The sequence below is a fragment of the Drosophila miranda genome, chromosome 2 (genome assembly GCF_003369915.1).
Source record: "Drosophila miranda strain MSH22 chromosome 2, D.miranda_PacBio2.1, whole genome shotgun sequence".
Lineage (NCBI taxonomy): Eukaryota > Metazoa > Arthropoda > Insecta > Diptera > Drosophilidae > Drosophila > Drosophila miranda.
The window spans coordinates 30,088,479-30,109,533 of NC_046675.1; the positions used below are offsets into that span (position 1 = coordinate 30,088,479).

The 21,055-nt window shown below is 45.6% G+C and overlaps 1 long non-coding RNA gene across 1 annotated transcript; it reads left to right on the forward strand.

Moving 5' to 3' along the window:
• Positions 1–19,572: 19,572 nt before the first annotated feature.
• Positions 19,573–20,289, forward strand: LOC117187215. Its single transcript, XR_004471971.1, has 3 exons — positions 19,573–19,617; positions 19,670–19,974; positions 20,041–20,289. It is a non-coding gene; the product is annotated as an uncharacterized LOC117187215 (long non-coding RNA).
• Positions 20,290–21,055: the final 766 nt, after the last annotated feature.

The following is a 21,055-nucleotide window of genomic DNA, read 5'->3' on the forward strand; positions in this document are numbered from 1 at the left end:
TTGTTCCTTTTGGCTATAAAAATGATCTGATCTGATCCAGATTCAACAATCTGATATACATGATCATTATCTATGATTTTGCGTTTTTAGTTTTCTCGTATCCTCAATATTGTGGATTCAACAGATTTTCGTCCTTTGTGGGGGCGGAAGGAGGTGGGGCGAAATTTTGAGATATACGTTTTATAGTGAAATCTAACAGGAGTGCGGGTACCAAATTTGGTTACTCTAGCCTTAATAGTCTCTGAGATTTGTGAATATCCCCAGATTTTCATCCTTTGCGGGGGCGAAAGGGGGTGTGGCGAAATGTTGAAACAAACTCGTCTCGGTCCGATATATTAGGAGTGTGGATACCAAATTTGGTTGCTCTAGCTTTTATAGTCTCTGAGATCTAGGCGCTAATGTTTTACTCTAAGCAAAGCCGGCTATGCTACGTGTGTGTTAGAGAGAGACAGGGCGAGAAAAAATGAAATTGTTTTCTTGATTCTGGCTATAATAATTATACGATCTGGTTCAGATTTTGCACTCTAGAAGATATAGTCATCTTCTACGATTCTGCGTTTTTAGTTTTTTCGTATCGTCGAAATTGTGGATGCCACAGATTTTCGCTCTTTGTGGGGGCGGAAGTGGGCGGGGCAAAGTTTTGAAATATTCTTGTAGCACTGACATATCACAGAAGTCTGGATCCAAAACATCGTTGCTCTCGCTCTTATAGTCTTATAGCACTAGGCGCTGAAGGGGACGGACAGACGGACAGACAGACATGGCTCAATCGACTCGGCTATTGATGCTGATCAAGAATATATATACTTTATGGGGTCGGAAACGATTCCTTTTGGACGTTACACACATCCACTTTTACCACAAATCTAATATACCCCAATACTCATTTTGAGTATCGGGTATAAAAAGAAGAAAGAAAGCGGAAAAAGGGAAAGGCGAGGAAACAAAAATTACGCATACGCCCCGTGGACTGCTGCAGCAGCAGCTGGCACATGTTATCATGTGCCGCCCCGTTTCCCCTGGCGTTGCGTATGCTCCACGTGTGGCACGAAGTTGTCTAAAGATAAATACAAATAGCAAAGTTTTGTGGGGCAATTACAAGAGAACCCCGAGAGCTCACAGGGAGACAGAGAGAGAGAGAGAGAGAGAGAAAGAGACAGCGAAAGAGAAGAACACCGAGAGTAGTAAAAGAGACCCATAGAACTCAATGGGAGAGACAACCTCATAGCTCGAAGGGGAGAGAGAGAGGGAAAAAGAACTAGAACTTGAAAAAGCGAAAGGTTTTTAAAATGGTAAAATGTGTGTTTTTTGGGGTTTTTTGTTTCATGCATAAACCAAATGCTAATTGAATTCCTTGATAAGCGTAAAATGAACTTTTGTCTCGGTTCCCCGGAAATGGTATCGAAATGAACAGATGGAAGGGATGGAAGTGCATCTGCACTTGGTCCTTACCGCAGGACCATTTCTCCGACCACAGTATCCGAACATCAGCCGCAAACATTAGAGGAGCTGCGGCGATACACATCATCGGCATGGCCTTCGCTTCGGATTGCTGCTTCATTTGTTGCGCTTTTTGTGACCATTTATCGTACGAGCAGAGCAGGTCCTGCAGGGTGTCCTTGTGTGTGTGTGAGTGTGTATGTCAACGCCAATTTCATTTTGGTGCCTCTTTCTACTGCACCATCTACTAGTATGACTCTGGTATCTGGTATTGATGGCCAAGCATTTATACTTGTCGTTCAATGTCCTGTGGCCATGTAGATCTTTGGTCATCTGCTCCTTCTGCTTCTGCTCCTGCTGCTGCTCCTTCTGTTGTGTCCTGCTGCTCGATATCCCGATGTCCTGCTCGGTTACATGCACTTGATGATGGCTTTTCAAACTCAGTTTGGCATTAAATCTTGCGTCGAATGCAGCATCAACGTGGCGTTAAGTTATTTGATTGTGTGGCCAGGCGAAACAGAGAAACGGAGACTAAGGACGAGCCTGTGATTTATAATTATATCCCCATCCTTTAAGTGGCCGTCTGCCCTAGAGTTATAGGCTCCCTTTAAACCTATCCTTTCTGCACCAATGGCTCCCCATATAAATATTTCAACCCCCCCAACAAAGCTAAGCTTTCGTTTTATTTGAGTTTCGGTTTGCTCTGATGTTTATTGTTGCATCTGTTATTGCTGTTGCTTTGTATCTCCATGTGAGCTGTTGCTTTGTATCTGTATCCCGTGTATCTGTTTGCTGTTTGTTTTAGTGGTGGCCGACGGCCAAGCCGCTTATGTGTGTAATCCTCCAGTCCAGCGGTTTATTTGAATTTCCCCTACCACACACAAAAAAGCACAGGACATCCAAGGGACACACACAGTCAATTGTATTACCTTTGTCCAGAATATTTTTGTATTTGTATTTTTATTTTATTTTTGTGTTCTATGTGCTGCATAAATTATGCAACAGTTGCCCGGCTTTTTTGGGGCCAAATCAAATGTGCCTGAATAAAACTGCATTACACGCTCTAATTAATGACCAGTCGGCCTTAAAAACTTCTGTCATATTTTTCAGCAAACACAAAATTGTTGTCTCGCTAATTAATGAGTTAGTTAAATGAATTGGAAGTAGAATTTATAGAAATGTAGAAAACAAAAATTCTAAGAGTAAAGGAAGTAGAGAGAATAAACTTAAAATATTTTTTAAAATTATTTGTACTTATATTTTAGATATAAATACCTTAAGTAATGCAACTCTCAGCCTTTCAACTCGTTATTGCTTTAAATTAAGGTTCTCCTAAAACATTCTCCCATACCATACCCTCGTGTTGAGTTCTAAGGGCTTTAATTTACAATGTCCTTATTATTTTACAACTAATTTTCTATAATTCTGGAGGACTTTTCATTGATTATTGTTTTGCCAGCCCCATTTTCTCTTTTCAATCGAAATTTTCCAGCAATTTTGTTCTCAATCTTCTTTCTGTTTGATTTTTGTTCCATTTTGATTAAAGTTTCTCTGTTTGTTGCCTTCATCTTGTTTGCCCTTTGCCTTGCATGTAATATTGGACTGGAGCTGCAGCGCTCCATTGCTGTTGCATGCTGCATTGTTCTAATGAAAAATGGCCAGTGGCAACAATGTTGCTCAGCGGGTCATAAAACTTGTGCAACAGCAACAGCAAAGAGGCAAAAACAATCAGGAGGGAGAGAAACAACCCGCAAAATGTGCTAGATTGCAGTTTGCTTATCTATGCACCCGTCTATTTTTCCTTGCCTCCATTTTCCATTCCGTGGCATCTTAATTTTTCTCGCTTTAGCCATAAACCAGACAGCCAGTGGAATCCCGCTGCAAGTCCTGGCTGTTCCCATTTCTTTCATGTTTTTGCTGTATTTCGTAATTAACGCGCGTAATAAGATCACGATTAAGATTTTGCTTTCCTTTGCTCCGCAATGGCGAAACCAGGACTACAGTAGAGTCCTGCTTCTGTTGTTGCTGGTCGCAACTTCATTAATTTTAATGCCACTTTCTACTTCTTGTGTTTTTTTGTGTGTAGAGAAATGAAAACTGTCCGACAATCTCTTGGTCATAGAGAAGGCGAAAATTAGCATAGATTATGAACAGTGTTTCCAGTGTCGGGCTCTTATTCTCTATTCCCTGTGTTCTCCTCGGTGTTTTCTCTTGTTTTCCATCCACTGAGGAGTCAAGTTGTTGACCATGATGAAGAGCTTGTTATAGTTTCAAACAGCTGCTGCCTTTTGCTTCCCGCTTACCGCTCTCCCATTCCCTGTCGAAGAGAGAGAGAGTTCTCTTTCTTAAATGAAGTTTATTGGCTTGATTAAGTCGAGTCGAAGCAGTTTTCGGGGGTGGATCTGCAGTTTTTGGGTAGCCTGATTGATTGCTTAAGTTCTTTGAAGTTCTATCGCTTGGTCACTTGAATATTCATGACCCGTCACATGCGGCGCATACTTGATATTAGCCCCCGGTTCCGGGGGAAACCGCTCTTGAGTGCTGCTGCAGCTCCAACTCCATCTCCCTTTTGTGTGGTTTGTACAAATCTCAACTCTGCCACTCTGCCTGCAACTCACATTAATTTCACAGTCTGCATAATTTTTTTTCAATTAAGCATTTCCCTCTTCATGGCTGATGCACTCTGCGCCCTTTCTGGGATGTCTGGAGCATCCAGCAGACAAGCAGATGAGATTGCCTTTTCATTAAGATCCGAACCGAACCAAACCCACCCGCGGAATGTCTGCTTTGAAGTGCTTCATCTTTTTGTGTGTCTGTTACTCTTTCGCTCGAACTCCCTCTCCCACTCCCGCCGTATCGCTGCCTGCTGTATATCTATCTTTCTCCCTCTCGTTCTATATTTTTCTCTGCCTTCTGTATCTATCTCTCCTTCGTGTTTGCTCTCGTTGTGAAAGTTTTTGCATGGTGTTGATGGAGTTGGTCTACGGCTTCTGCACTCTACGTCTTGCCTCTGCCGCTGCCTCTGCCTCTGCCTCTTGCCTCTGATTGCCTCAAGAGCCTCAGAGCCGCTTTATCATCTTTTTTTTTTGCCTCACGCACACACTTGATTATGTGCATTTACAGTGAAATTAATTTCTACTTTACAGTTACTCGGAAACACATAAAAAAACAGGACAAGAAAAAGAAAAATTTGAGAGCGGAAAAAGTTTGCCATGCCGCTTGCGGCTTTGCACTGACAATTAGCCCAAAAACGAAAACAAAAGTTCGAAATGCACATGAAAAAGTTATCCCCCCCACGAAAAATGGTCACAAATGCTGCCGTTTGTGACATCATGAAAAAAAAGGCAGGAAACGAGGGAGGAGGGTCGGGTGTTGTAAGCGGCTTATCAAAATACTTTTTTTGGGCGTCTGTCGAACCCCTCCGCTGTTCCTTTCTGTGTTTTATCATATTAGCAGTGCGTTCGAGTGTATAAAATTTATTTCCGAAACTTTTAACGAGATTTTTTACCCAATTTTGTCTGATGCATTTTTCCCACAGGAAAATCGGATTAATTACATCTGCGGTGGCCGAAACCCCGAGCCCCGAAAACTTTAATCGCGTTTGGGGTTTATGCATAATTCAAAGGGGAAACTCCAAAGTCAAATGATTAACGGGGGCCAGTAGTTGGGGATAACTCGATGTAACGGCAATCAATTTATTGCTTATCCTTTGACCTTTCGGGACACACACACAGGGGTCACTGGCATAGCCACTCCGTTTATGATAAATGATATACGAGTATGCACATTCGCAAATAAAGTCAAAATGTAATACAAATTGCGCTCTCCACTTTATTTACAACCTGTTACGGCGTCAATTCTAACACATACTTAAATGTAATTTTCCGTAAAACGGCACCCGAAAAACCGAAAGCCAAAAACCAAAGCAATGGGCAAAAAAAGCAAGCAGCGAGCACACACATGAAATATAACCCACGAGAGCCTACGCGGTCCAAAAAGGGATAAAGCGCGGGGCAACAACAATGAGGATGAGGGTGAGGCCAGCGATAAACAGCGTCGGAAAAGAGGAGGAGAAAAAGTACGAGTAATGGCGGTAGATGGATAGGGGGTCCACTGTACAGGGTTACCGAACGAAACCTCTTTTTATTGATGCTTTTTACATGTCATAAAATATTTTTATAACATACTTTCGGCATCGCAGGCCAAAAACATTTTGTAAATGCTCTCTCACTCTCTCCCTTTCACTCTGCACAAGAACAAACATTAAGCAAAAACACACAAACACACAGATCCCACGCACACAAATACTTATGAGTATGTGGAGCGGCATTTACATGATGAAAGGCTAACCACGATTGAAATTTAAACAATTTCAACTTTTTCTTGTTCACTTTTTCATTCATTTAGTCAACTTGTCAATTTACAAAAGCATAATTTCTCTAAGGGAAAAGGATGGTTAGATAGATAGAGAGAGCATCCTCCTCCTATCCAAAAACCAACTTTTTGAATATTTCCCTGGCATTCCTTTAGGCCGGCCCTCATTTGTGGCATGTATTTCGTTTCGGGAGAGAAGAGAAAAGATATGTCAATGAATTTGCTTTCCCATGGGGAAGTAAATGTATTTGCCGCATTCCGAATGCAAATGTTTGTTAAACTCCCAACTTTGGCACCTTTTTCTGTGGCTTTGGCCCGTTCTAGTTTTTGCATTAAAATTAGTTCAAATTTGGAATTCAAGAATTTTTGTAAATTTATCCTTTGATGTGGATAAACCAAAAACCATTTGATCCGCTGAAACAAAAAAAAAACTGAAAAATTCCCTTACCTAAGTAACCGTAAGCTCCTTCATGAGCTCCTTTTACTTTCTTTGATTAAGCTCATGTCCTGTCCTACAGGCTACTCATGGCCTGTCCTTCAGAACCTTCTGCTCTGGTCCTCCGCCTCTCTGTGTTTTCCATATCTTCTTATAAGCTTGTGCCCCAAAAGCAGCTTTCTAACTTTAATTTGGGAATGAAATTTGTGTAATTCTTTAAGTGACTGACAAGAAAACGTCATACGTGAGCTTCAAAAAATCAGCATAATAAATGTCTGAGTGGAGGCAAAGCAAAAGCAGGAAGAAGTTAAAGGGTTACACCATGCATCGTGCATCAAAATACTATAAAGAGAGGGGACAGCAGAACAGGAACAGGAAAAGGGGACAGGGGACAGGGGACAGAACATCTAAATGAACTTACGCTGGGTCTTTGCTGCTGGAGAGGGAGTCACGTTTCAGGAAGGACGACAGGCGACATGTAAAGGCCACAGGACGATCGAGCGATAGGACATCTCACACACACAAGTACACACAGTCCCATCCACGTTTAGCTACGTGAGGTCATTTGGTAAATGTTTTAACAATTTAGATAAAGTTAACACATTTCGGTTCCTTTTTTTTCTTCTTTTTTTTGTAAAGAGCTCTTGGCCCCTCCAGGCAGGCAGCGAGAACTCTGCAAATGGGCATAAAATTAGTTGGGTCAGTCGAGGGATGTGACCAGGAGATGTGCTCAGAGTCAGAGTCAGAGTCAAAGTCAGCTGCCAGATGCCCTTGACACACGGCCACAACCATCGCACACTGAACTTGGCCTCCAGACGCCAAAGAACCGACTCATTTCTGCCGAAATTTACTGCTCAAAGCTGTGACTGATAACCGAAAAGAGGAGAAAAGGTTCTGCAAAAAGGGTTACTTGTGATGCAGATGGGCATCTTGTACTCATAATTTAGTCAAATTTACATGGAAATCTTTCCACTTCACTGGCGGCGGCAGCCACTTTAATTTTAAGGCGAAAATCACGGGCGAGTGTGTTGCCATTTGCATAGCTCTGAAAGGAACATTGAAACCCATCAGTATGCACATGGTCCTGCCATACAGAACGTATGCGTAACTCGAGGAAATATTCGAGTAATTAGTGGGGAAACAGTGGAATAGTGCTTCCGTATTCGAAACTACAAGCTAAATTTAAAGCTATATCCATTCTAGGCACTCCTTTATGCACTGCCTTCTAATGGTATTTCCCGAATAATCTGCTGCCCCACCCACAAATATGCCCACAAATTGCGCTTTTATTGCGCATTGTAATCAACATGAAAGAAAATAGAATAAAACGCAACCAAAAAAAGAAAATTAAACTGGAAAAACAACCGCAGAGCAGAGCAGAGCGAAAAGCTCTTAGACACATTCCCATTCATTATGCAGGCCATGTGCAGAGGGCAGAGGCAGTCTTCAAGTGGATGCCAGGATCCAGCCCGTGGATGCAGAACTCCAAAAATGGGAACGCTTCTACAGACATTAGCATCCCAGCGATTTAGACAGGCTCCGGGCTCCCAGACTGGACTCCTCTCAAAAGGGAAGGATGCCACGAAATAGAGGAGAGGCACTCGGAGAGTGCTTAAAATATAATTTTATGTTTTCCTATTTCTTCCCTCTCGGCTGCCAGTTAACATTTCGATTATACTTTTTAATGAAATTTCCAGACAAATTCAAACTGAATGGCCGAGGAGCCACGAGCCACGAGCCACGAGCCATGAGCCATGAGCCATAACTGCATTCAATTATAAAACCAAAAGCAAAAGCAAAACCAAAACCAACTTCAACTTCGATTGTATTTCGTGTTTGTGTTTTTTACCTAAAAAACGAATAGGAATTGGGGTTAAGTGCGTCGTCGGAAATCGAGGAAGAGGCACTCTGTTCTTGTTTTGTATATCTTTTTCTTTTTTCTAGAGGCAGTTCCTGCATCCGTCAGCAGACTGCCGGACTACCGGGCTGCCGGGTAGTCTCTGCTGTCCTGTCCAGTTTTCCCAGCTTTTCCTTTATTTTACATGAAGTAGCTGGCAGGTCAGAGAGCGCCCGATTGACGAGAGCCCAGCTCTGGGCGGAAAACTAACTGGAAAATTCACGAAAGCATAGCCTGTAAGGCTATCTCTGGTTGCTTTTTCTGTCCGGCTTCGATTTGAAGCTCAATTTTGGGGCATGGCTTTTGACTGAATGAGTGAATTTGCTAAATCGCCAAAAAATCTCCCCGTAATTGCCAAAAATTACTGCAGTTTCAATTGGAAACTAGAAACTTGGGTTAAATCATAAATTTACGACTTGATGCTGACATCCGACATTAGATATCAGATGCCCGGTTGAGATATTCTCCCTCCACTTGAGTAAATCCTAATTCAAATTCAAATTGTGTTAAGCCCTCAAATCCATGTGGGCGAGACAGGGCACTGGCAGTCCCCAAAAAGCAAATGTTAGCTGCAATAAAAATCATCTCTCCTCTGGTAGCAATTTCCGTTTTGGACAGCTACCGAATCCTGCCCTGAGGCTTAATTATTCATTTAACGTTTGATTAGAAATTACAGATATGCATATTTGAACCTATTCGTCGGATAGACTTCTGTCTGGCCAGACGATCATAATGATGATTGCTGATGAGGTTGTTTGTTTGCTGTGCTCGAAGCTCAGTCATCGGTTACTAATGAGCAAACAGACTTTGAAGACCTGTATGTCTATTCTGCCAGCACCCTCTTCTTCCTTCTGTATCTCTGTCTGGGCTCTTTTCAGTTTGTTTGCTCTTTTGCGCCAAGGAGGGAGATTCTGTTGTACATGCGTGTTAAACGATGCTTTCGTGGGGTTTCAGCTTGGAGACCTTCAGGGTTTCGCTAGTCCAAATGTTTTTGTGGGATTATCTCCTGAAGATGAATCCTCCACGCCAATTGACAAGGAATGTCTGCCCCCTAGGCCAGCGTTCAGTGCAATTTGCAGCTCGTGGTGTCTTGGTATGTCCTTCTTTTTGGCAGGACGCCACGCGCTTTCAATTTGCTTCTGCCTTTGCCATGGCCACAAATTTCTGTTGGTAAATCACGGGAAGGCAATTGGTGACGCGTGTCTCGGGCCTGTTGACATGGCATCATCATCATCATTGCGGGAGTAGGCTGCGTCATAAGCCTTGGACCAAGTCATTATGCATGCCCTTTGATGGCACTGTGGCCGCACGCACTGGTGGGGGTCTGTGGCAAAAATGAAACTCATTTCGATGAGGCCGAGGCCTATGGCCCACACACATTCAACTGACTGGAATCAGGAGAGGCTTGTGGGGCGAATGAGAGGCTTAGTGTCTGGCCAACTACTTGAATTAATTTATCTTATCGCCGGCTGCAGTGGGTATCGGGATGATGATGAGCAGACCAGAGAGAGAGAGAGCGGAAACGGAAGGAGGACCAGCAGCAGCATCATGCATTGTTGACGCTCAACCATACCCACTTATCAGTATCCAAACGGCAATAAATGGCAACAACAGCGCACATCACGAGCTTCATTTGAGGGGCCTCCCATCCATAAATTTTTATGGCACGCGACGACCCGTTTTTCTACGCCATTAGCCGCCGCTCTCTAGAGTGGAGTAGCGGCTGGTGGCCATCGAAAAAGTGTTGCATACTTAAAAGCGCGATGGTCCTTTCATCAAATTCAGTTTTCTCGCTCTCTATCTTTAAGAATGTTTAACAATGTGTATGGGATAAGAGTGGGGGAGTGGCACACATTGTGGCAAGTCAATTATTTTCTTGTTTAGCAAATTGCTACACATTCAGGTTTAGTGTAGACATTGTGGCAGGCTCTCTGGCTTTGTTCAACTTTGTGTTGCTTCTTCCTTGTGTTCCTGCAACAAACTGGGGAGCATCCAGTCGCTTTTGACATCATCATCATCTATGTTAAAGTTTCGTACATATGATTTTTGGGGTTAACAGACACGTTTGTTAGCCAAAGAGGAATACGGAAAAACAGAAACTTAAATTGCTGTTGAGGTCTTGGATCTCTACCCGATGCATATCTCTATCCATCTTTGCTTCCAATTAAAAAATGATGTGACTGGACGGACATTCTGTTAGATCAAAGTCCGGAGTCTTAGCAAGGGCTTACAAAACCCGAAGCCGATTAAAGACGAGAGCTTTTGAGGTTGCTCAAGGCTTAGCCTTGAGATATGCGGAGAGATATGCCATTCAAGGCGATTTCACATCAATCTTGATTGAGCCATAAGCTACACTGAAACCTAAAACGTGTCAGAATTGAGCTGAAAGAGATTTTCCCCCCCAGTAATGAATAGATAGTCATTCTGCTGATGACAAACTAAGGCAGAGGCCACCAGAGACGGAGAGCTCAAATTCATAAGAATATTCCCCTCTCTGTAGATGATGTCAATGGGTTAGGAGAGACTGCAACAAAATTGACCAATTAAAGCCTAGGAGTGTGCAGGGTTACGAGGGGGTGTACGAAATAGTTTTGGGTTGTTAAGCCTTTGCATAATTTTTATGCAAGCATGCGTTGTTATTTGCCTTGTTAACAGCTGCGTCAGCAGGAGTCGAGAGCAGTGCGGGGGGTCACAGGACCCAGGACCCAGAAGCCAGAACCCAGAACTCTGGCCCATGGCCCATATGCATTCATGGGAACCTCAACGACAAAGTCAACGTCATTGTTCAAGTGCACCCATGAAACAGGGCCACAGTGGAAGGGACACAGTGGAACACAGTGGCATACGCACACACACACACATGTGTGTGTAGAGCTGAAAGGATTGAACAGGAGGAGGACTCAGAGGCAGGAGGCAGGAGGTAGGAGGCAGAGTTATAATGCAAATATGCCATAAACTCAAAATGTCAGAGCAAAGTGCAACAAGAACAACGGAGAAAGGACTGGCAAGAGAAAAGGACCGAGAAGGATGAAGAATGAGGACAACAACGGCAACATCTCAACACGAGATGCGGCGTGGCTGCTACTCTATATACTAGGAGTAGACTGGAAGGCCCAGGAAGCAGTCGCCTGTGCCTGTGCCTGCGCCTGCGATTGATGGATGGATGGATGGCTAGATGGATGCAAAGCGAAACGAAAACTGGGCAGAGCAGGAGCAGGAGCAGGAGCTGGGTGGAAAACGACCAAGAAGATGCCACAATCAACGTCATTATCTGATGGCATTGAGCGTGCTTAAATTGTCACCTCAAGGAGGCAGACGGAACGCATAGGATATGGTTAGGGCATGGCCAAAGGAATTTAAATTAAATTTTCCTCCTCAGAGCTGAAGCTGATGAAAATATTTTGCCATCTATTTTAAGTGTATAAGTAAATAGAACCAAATCTGTTTAATGAAACACAGAAGACAGCTTGCACCCAAATTAATCTTGTTGTAGGTCGAGCAGAGAAAAGGACAGGACACAGAACACGGGACACGGGACACGGGACACGACAGGACATCCTGGTCTCTCTGGTTATCCTGCTGAAGGTCTGGACAACAGCTTAACACATTTCACAGACTGTCTGTCAGTGCCTTAATTGGCTTAATACATTAAAAATACTCTTGCAAAATAGAAGAAGAAAAAGCCAGGAATTTCCCAAAGAAAATTATGAACAAAGAACTGATTTGCAGTTTGGAAATACCGAAGACAGCTCTTCTGACAATCAACACACCACAAAATGATTCATTTCCATGGCACATTTCATGAGTATCCTCTGAATAAACCGCAAAGCGTGTGGCCACCACGTCCTGACGTACGCATTAATTATGAAAAATTATCTATTGATGTGACTCTGGCTCTAGGGGGACCACAGGTTGGGGCTGCCAGGATGTGGCAGGATGTATGCCAAATCACGTGGCAAAAGTTCATTTCTCGTCGGTCATTAAAATGAGCAATGTGCCCCCCAGACAGACGCATAGGACGGACATCCAAGCGTTATGTGACCTCCTAATGTTCTTTCATCATTTTGTGGCTTTCGCATAATTGCAGTTTATTAGGCGACTGCACAGAATACGGATGATGGATCACAGGGAGTACGTGTAATATTAGATTAGCTCGGAGAGCAAGAAAAGCAAATACAAGAAATCCGAATCCAGGAGCAAGATACCATCCCTCTGACTGTGATCACTCTCAAGGAGCTGTTGCGTCAGGTAGAGCTGGATTGGAGCGTCGTAAACATGTGTTTTCTCCACCCCAAACGCAACGAGGGGGAACGTTGTGAGTTGCTGCGGAGACCGCAACTCTACAGTTATACCCGATACTAAGTCAGTATGGCTCTCCTCCGGCAGACGCCGCTAATATTAAACGACACGACAAAGAGTGCGTGCGAGAGAGACAGAAAATCAGTCTGAGCGTGACGTCGGGCGCTGCGTAGCCAGTGCAAATTGATTTGTTCCTTTTGGCTATACAAATGATCTGATCTGATCCAGATTCAGCAATCTGATATATATGATTATTATCTATGATTCTGCGTTTTTAGTTTTCTCGAATGTGCAATATTGTGGATGCAACAGATTTTCGTCTTTTGTGGGGGCGGAAAAGGGTGGGGCGAAATTCTGAGATATACGTTTTATAGTGAGATCTAACAGAAGTGCGGATACCAAATTTGGTTACTCTAGCCTTAATAGTCTCTGAGATTTGTGGATGCCCCAGATTTTCGTCCTTTGCGGGGGCGGAAGGGGGTGTGGCGAAATTTGGACACGAAACGGTCAAGGTCCGATATCACAGGAGTGTGGATACCAAATTTGGTTGCTCTGGCTCTTATAGGTTCTGATATCCTTGAACTCATATTTTGCAATTGACAAAACCGACCATGAAACCTGTGTGTTAGAGAGAGACAGAGCGAGAAAGAATGAAATTGTTTTCTTGATTCTGGCTATAATCATTATACGATCTGGTTCAGATTTTGCACTGTAGAAGATATGGTCATCCTCACCGATTCTGCGTTTTTGGTTTTATCGTATCTTTAAAAATGTGGATGCCACAGATTTTGTCCTTTGTGGGGGCGGATGTGGGCGGGGCGAAGTTTTGAAATATTTTTGTAGCAGTGACATATCACAGAAGTCTGGATCCAAAACATCGTTGCTCTAGCTCTTATAGTCTTTGAGCACTAGGCGCTGAAGGGGACGGACGGACGGACGGTCGGACGGACGGACGGACGGACGGACGGACAGACGGACAGACAGACAGGGCTCAATCGACTCGGCTATTGATACTGATCAAGAATATATATACTTTATGGGGTCGGAAACGATTCCTTCTAGACGTTACACACATCCACTTTTACCACAAATCTAATATACCCCAATACTCATTTTGAGTATCGTGTATAAAAATGTATGTCATTCGTGGAAAAATGTGGTTCAAGAGGCACATTCGAAGGAGAGGCAGTCCTTATCCCGGGAATAGCGATTTTTCCAATCCAAGAAGCTTCAGCTTCCCCTTCGATTGGCCTTGGCGATGACAATCAATATATCGATAGGCCAATCGTTGCGGAGTCTCTGGAAATTCTGTCAGTCTGGATATTTGGGGCCCGTTGGCAGTGAACAGGCTTATTTATTAATAATTTCTTTCGATATTCGTGTACGAAAATATTTGAACAGATATAAACGTTAAACAGGGAACTAAAAAGGAATGCAAAAACAAACAAAAAAAAACCGTTAAACAGTAAATACAAATTTGGACAGAAACTACGATTGTGGGAAAGAATTGGCGTGGGAACAGATGAATGGGGAATTGGTGATATTTTAAGTCGACCCCGAGGGTTAGGTTGGGTTGGCTAAGGCGTTCGTGATTTATCTTAAACTAACATTTTGCCTTAGAATGATAGTCCGCTGGTAAGTTGTGGAGATGGTGAACATCATCCAACAATTAAACAAACATCTTCTCCAGCATTTTTCTAAGTTTTTCTTGGGCATAGCGTATCTTTTGATATAAATCTTTGGACACACCGTTCTCCACGATGGTCGAGAAGCTTGTGTCGTAAATACTACAAAAATTGTAAAAGTTTCTTGTGTTTTACAAAATGGGAAATACGAAAAGCAAGATATCGTTCCCATCGAACGAAACAATGCGCAAACTAACTACTACAGTAGTGAGATTCAGAGAAGCATCGACTGGCGGAGTGGCAACCACACAGGCATCGACTGGCGGACAACCCTTGATTCAGCTACTGGGCAAATCCACTCAACCCGATACTGAAGACGACGATCAAGCTGGACCATCGGCTGCCAAGCGTCAGAAGACCAATGAAGAGAATACAGAGAAGCTGTCCTACCCTTTCTGCAGCGTGTGTCGAAAGAAGTTCACCGATGGTTGCGCCATGGCCCCAGCATGTAGCCATATCCTTTGCGAGCCGTGCCTTTCGTGGTTGACGGCGACCATTCAAAGCCCCCGCTGCCCCACATGCAATCGGGAGCTGCGCAAAGCATTTCGGCGCCTTTATTTCGCCTGAGATGTGGACAAACTGCGACAGAAAACGAAAAGCGACCTAAATATATCAAGGGAAAACTGAATCTTCTTCAATTAAAAGGGAACGCCATTATATTATAGAGTTTTACTGGATTGTAGATGGGTGGATCAACCACTTGGGCTCCAAATGAGGTAGTTTGAGAGCATCTAATGGATGGTTTTCCAATTTTCCAACCGATACCAATGCAGCAAAGATCTTTGTGGGCGATTGAGGAATTGTATTCGAAAGCGATCAATCGCTGAATTGCGCTCAAGGCTATCTGGAAGGAATCTGGATCTGATCCAGATTCAGCAATCTGATAGATATGGTCATTATCTATGATTCTGCGTTTTTAGTTTTCTCGAATCTGCAATATTGTGGATGCAACAGATTTTCGTCTTTTGTGGGGGCGGAAGGGGGTGGGGCGAAATTCTGAGATATACGTTTTATAGTGAGATCTAACAGAAGTGCGGATACCAAATTTGGTTACTCTAGCCTTAATAGTCTCTGAGATTTGTGGATGCCCCAGATTTTCGTCCTTTGCGGGGCGGAAGGGGGTGTGGCGAAATTTGGACACGAAACGGTCAAGGTCCGATATCACAGGAGTGTGGATACCAAATTTGGTTGCTCTGGCTCTTATAGGTTCTGATATCCTTGAATTCATATTTTGCAATTGGCAAAACCGACCATGAAACCTGTGTGTTAGAGAGAGACAGAGCGAGAAAGAATGAAATTGTTTTCTTGATTCTGGCTATAATCATTATACGATCTGGTTCAGATTTTGCACTGTAGAAGATATGGTCATCCTCACCGATTCTGCGTTTTTGGTTTTATCGTATCTTTAAAAATGTGGATGCCACAGATTTTCGTCCTTTGTGGGGGCGGAAGTGGGCGGGGCGAAGTTTTGAAATATTTTTGTAGCAGTGACATATCACAGAAGTCTGGATCCAAGACATCGTTGCTCTAGCTCTTATAGTCTTTGAGCACTAGGCGCTGAAGGGGACGGACGGACGGACGGTCGGACGGACGGACGGACGGACGGACGGACGGACAGACGGACAGACAGACAGGGCTCAATCGACTCGGCTATTGATGCTGATCAAGAATATATATACTTTATGGGGTCGGAAACGATTCCTTCTGGACGTTACACACATCCACTTTTACCACAAATCTAATATACCCCAATACTCATTTTGAGTATCGGGTATAAAAAAACCCTATTTCGGCCGAATTGGCAGCCCCCTTTGATAGAAGTTGTTGCTTCCTGATGCTTGCTGATGTTTACGTTTGATCGTGGTGTTTTTTTATATGATCGTGATATATTGTTTAATTGTGGGTCGGACGGGTGTAGATGTGTGAAATGTGGTGATGTTATGTGATGTGTTATGAATGAGGGTATACATGCGTGGGTTGTGTGTGATGTGGGTGGATGAAGGTGTGTGATATTGATTCGTGCGGGTGTATTTCTGCTTTGAAGTCCGGATTCTTTCCCCGGGGGGGGTTGTTGTGTGGGGACAGAAACGTGTCTCCAGTCGGTGCTCCGCTGACGGTTCCTTGGTGCCGGTGCTCCGCTGACGGTTCTCGCAGCAGTTTTCCGGCCTGGCCAGTACCGGGATGCTGCTGCCGATGTCCGCCGCTTCCGCTGATGTTGATGCCTGCCGCTGATGTCTTGGTGGGATCGTCGTCTCCACGATCACCAATTTTGTTTCCTTTTTTTCTTCCAGGGCACGTGCGGCCTCCACCATTCTCCACCGGAAACACTCTTTTTTTTTCTTCTTCGCCCCGTTTCCTTTTCTCCCACGCAACTCTGCCACTGCTTCCCAGGATCCACTATAGATGCCGCTGTCTCTTTCTTCTCCAGCCCTGATACCTATCGGCTCTCTCCAAAACCGCCCATAACACCACACTACCGTTTCCAGGATTACTCCGCCGAAACGGGAGTGCCAAGCAGGCGGGCTTTTTCAATTAAGGGGCCCCAAACGTAGGCCATCGCCCACACCCTGAGATTGAGAGTCTCTGGCTCCATCGACTGAGATGCCTGGGCTACTGCTTCAGATCCTTTGCGTGAAACACCCCAATACGTGAGCCTTGCAACGTCTCCAGCTCGTACAGACTGTTGCCCATACTCCGGATCACTCGGCACTTGACGTATTTTGGGCTGAACTTCGCGTTGATGTTGTTTTTAAATTTGCTCAACACGAAATTCCGCTTATATATCTCCTGACCCGGTGAGTACCTAATTTCTCGAGCTTTTCGATTATACCTGTTCTTCGCTCTGTTGTAGGCTTCATGAGAGTTTCCTCGGACCTCATCTCGGACTATCTCCATCTGGTCACTCCTCGCCAAGGGGGACATTTGTGCATCATTTAGGGCGCCCAGTCTGCGTGCCAATTTATAATCTCGGCCGCTAGTAAACATGTGCTGCCCAAACAACACAAAGTATGGCGACGTCCCGATACCCGTGTGCATAGCGCTCCTAGCCACACACTGGATCTCCGTCAGCTTCTCGTCCCAGCGCGTGTGATCCTCACTAGCGTATGTCCTTATTGCTGCCAGTACAGTCTGGTTCACTCGTTCGGCCGCGTTCGCCTGCGGTGCATAGTTCCCCGACTTCAGGTGCGTTATGCTTCTCCTATCCAGGAATTGAGAGACACAGCTGACACAAATTGCTTTCCATTATCGGTTTGCACAATTTCAGGCACGCCAAACTGCGCGAAGACCTCGGCGTGCAAGAATCGGATCACGGCCGAAGACGTCGCCTTAGGCAAAGCCTTCAACCAGACATATCTGGACATGTGATCGAGGACTATTAGTATGACTACATTGCCACTTCGAGTCCTCGGATATGGCCCCAGGAAATCCAGGTACAGTTTTTGAATCGCCCTCTCGGTTCTGTTTTCGGCCCCCATGAGTGGACGGTGAACCTGTGTTGAATGTTTTGTCTCTTTGCAGGTGTCACAATCAGCCACATATGCCTTCACCTGCACGGTCATCCGGGGCCAATAATAGAACTGTCGCAGCCGTCCCAGTGTCCTCGCGATTCCTCCATGCATTGCCACATCGCTGTCGTGAGCCTGTTGGATCAGTGTGCTCGTCAGGGCTTCCGTGATCCATAGCTTCCACGAAAACTCCTCTAATTCCGGCCGGCCAAATTGTGTGCGCTTAAACAGCAGTCCTTCCTCCACCTTCAGGTCTGGGAACTCATCCTCATCGCTCTGGACCGACTCAATTTTTCTTCGGTATTCTTCATCCTCGAAGGCTGTGGTGTCGAACTCCAGGAAGTCGATAGCGTCAACGTCAAAGGGACGTGACAGCATATCGGCGACGATATTTTCCTTTCCTTTGCGGTGCTCGATTTCGAAGTCATAAGCCTGGAGAGCCAACGACCACCTGGCTAGCCTCCCATCCAATGCTTTGAATCGCATGAGCCACTGCAAACTCGCGTGATCTGTTATCACCGTGAATGGCATCAGTTCTACGTATGCACGGAACTTCTCTATGGCTCTTACCGCCGCCAGACACTCCTTCTCTGGCACGCTATAGTTGAGCTGTGCCCCTCTTAGCTTCGCCGAAAAGAATGCGATCGGGTGCTCTGCTCCTTTATCATCCCTCTGGAAAAGAACTGCTCCAATCCCCACGTGACTCGCATCACACTGGATGAAGAAGTGCTTCTTAAAGTCTGGGTGATGTAGCACGGGGGCGCTGGCAAGTGCTTTTTTGAGCTCCTCGAACGATTTTCCTGACTCCTGCGTTAGCTTAAATTGCCCTTTTCCTTTCAGACAGTCTGTCAGAGGAGCCGAGAGTGCCGAGAAATTTCGGATAAACCGCCGATACCAGCCAGCTGTCCCCAAAAATCTCCGGATTTGTCTCACGTTCCTTGGCATTGGTATTTGGGTGATCGCCTGTACTTTCTCCGGATCTGTCCTAAGTGCGCCGTCGCCTACGATGTACCCTAAATACTTTAAATATTTATAGCCGAATTTCGATTTTTTTTTCAATTGTCAGGTTTGCCTCCTTGAGACACTTGGCCACTTCCTCTAAGAGGTGTATATGCTCCTCAAACGTCCGGGAAATAACTAGTAGATCGTCTAAGTATACAAAGACATGGCTTCGGAGTCGTTGTGGAATTACTCGATCCATCAACCGACACAGCCGTTGGGCTGCATTGCACAACCCGAAGGGCATCGATTTAAATTGATAGAGTGGTCTGCCCGGCACCGTGAATGCTGTGTACGTCCGACTTTCAGGCTCCAGCTCTATATGCCAAAATGCGTGCTTCAAATCGATGCTGCTGATGTACACAGTATCCTCTACGCGGCTCAGAATTGACTCAATGCTCTGCAGCGGGTAAGCATCCTTCACGGTTAATTTGTTTAGTTTCCGCGCATCCAGACACAATCGGTTTTTTCCCGGCTTCCGTACCAGCGTCACGCGGTTGCTCCACGGGCTCTCGCTGGTTTCGATGACTCCGAGACGCAACATTTCGTCCACCTCGGCAAACAACAGCTCTTGCACCGCGGGAGACACCGGGTAGAATCGCTCCTTTACGGGTACGGCTCCCTCGATTAATTGAATTTCGTGCCTTTCGAGCGTCGTTCTTCCCAAACCATGTGTGTCGAATGCCCTGAAGTTGTTCTTCACCTGGTCCAGACGTGTCTGCTGCGTGTGCGTCAACTCGTGAGGTTCCGTTGGTCTACTCCTAGTCAGCACCTCAGCATCAATTTCGGCTAATTCCTTGTGTCGTTCTAGGCCTACTATATGCGGAGCCAGACCAAACTTCCGCCAGAAATCGACCCCTAGGTACAGCGGTTGTTTCAGCGAGGGACACAGGAACAACTCCATAGTCTGCTTCTGGCCTCCATACGTCGTTACCGTCGACACTTGTCCCAGTATTTTATGAGGAGTGCCGCCCGCTGTTTGTACTGAGAATTTCTTTATGTCTTGAAGTTTCAGCTCCAATTCTCCTATCAGTTCCAGGCCACCTTTCCCCAAAAGGCTCACCGATGCCCCTGTATCCAGTAGTCCCATCAGCGTCCTGGGGCCCAACTTCACTCGTGCGAATGGCCTGTCATCCTGACGAATTGCCGAGTGGACTGCAGCACACACCTGGAGCCGCCTTCTCTTGCGCCCCTGAAACCTGTCCCGAGCCCGCTGTGCTCTGACTGCTCCCGTTCGGATACTCTCATCGAGTTCGTCCCCCATTATCCGATTCCTGGCCTGTTCGTACTGCCGCTGTCTTTCCTTTATCGGCTTGCGCTTGGACCATCTAGCTTCGGGTAATACCGCTTGGTTAACCTTATATATGGTAGTGTAAATATTCTTATTGCTACTTCTTTCCTTAGGGGTATCTAATTTAACGTTGGAGGGCCTATCTATTGGCTGCTTCGCGGCGACGTGGAACTCGACTCCTCCAATTGCGTCGTGCTCCTTTTCGCGTTTCCCGGCCGACATTTAGGGCATTTAGGGAGGATGACCCCGGCCAGCCCGCACTTGTAGCAGAACAGGTTACGTACGGCCGACTCACACTCAAAATAGGTGTGACCCGGCTGAGCGCAATTCCAGCACTTCAGCTGGCTGCGGTCGCCTCCGGATTCCCTCGTCCTATGGACAGCATCCAGTGCCTCGGTCTGTTCCTCCGGGTCGTGAGTGTTCGCATCCAATTCATGTACTTTGTGATCTTCCCTGCGCCTACTACCCCCATGGTCTGGACCGCTCCTTGTCCATCGCGTCGCCAGCAGTTTCTCGGCGTCCGCACACTCTTCTCGCAGCTTCTGGAGATTTGGTGTCTGCATTGGATAAATCACCCTCGAAATTGCATCCCTAATATTGATCTTTATGATCTTTATTAGATCATAATCCGAGAACGTATTCAGCAATCTCGACCTCCCCGTGGCGTTGTCGGCGTTCCCTGAGCTCTTGTTCTCGCTCGAACTCTGTCCGACGAACTTGAAACTGCTGCTGGAGACCATATCTCAGATTCGGCCAGTCCGGCATTCCTACCGTCCGAACATGCATCCAGTACCAATCCCTTGCGTGGCCACTGACCAATGTGTGAAAGGCTTTCAACACCTCCGCCCACGGTACCTGGTACGACGTCTGTAGATGCTCCACCCGGAATATGAATTCCGCCACGGGCATCCCCTTTGGATCGCCGTCGAAGCTAAGTCCCCATCTTCGTATCTGCACTTGCTCCTGCCTAGCCTCTCCGAAACTCGGTCGATTCCTGTTAGGGTTTGCTCCTGCGCCCATCCCGTTGAACAGCCACTCCTCCACGGGTCTCTGATCGGCTTGGGTCCTCTGATCGGCCTCCAATGTTCGGTTGTCCACGAACAAGTGCGTTGGATGTGCTTGCTGGTT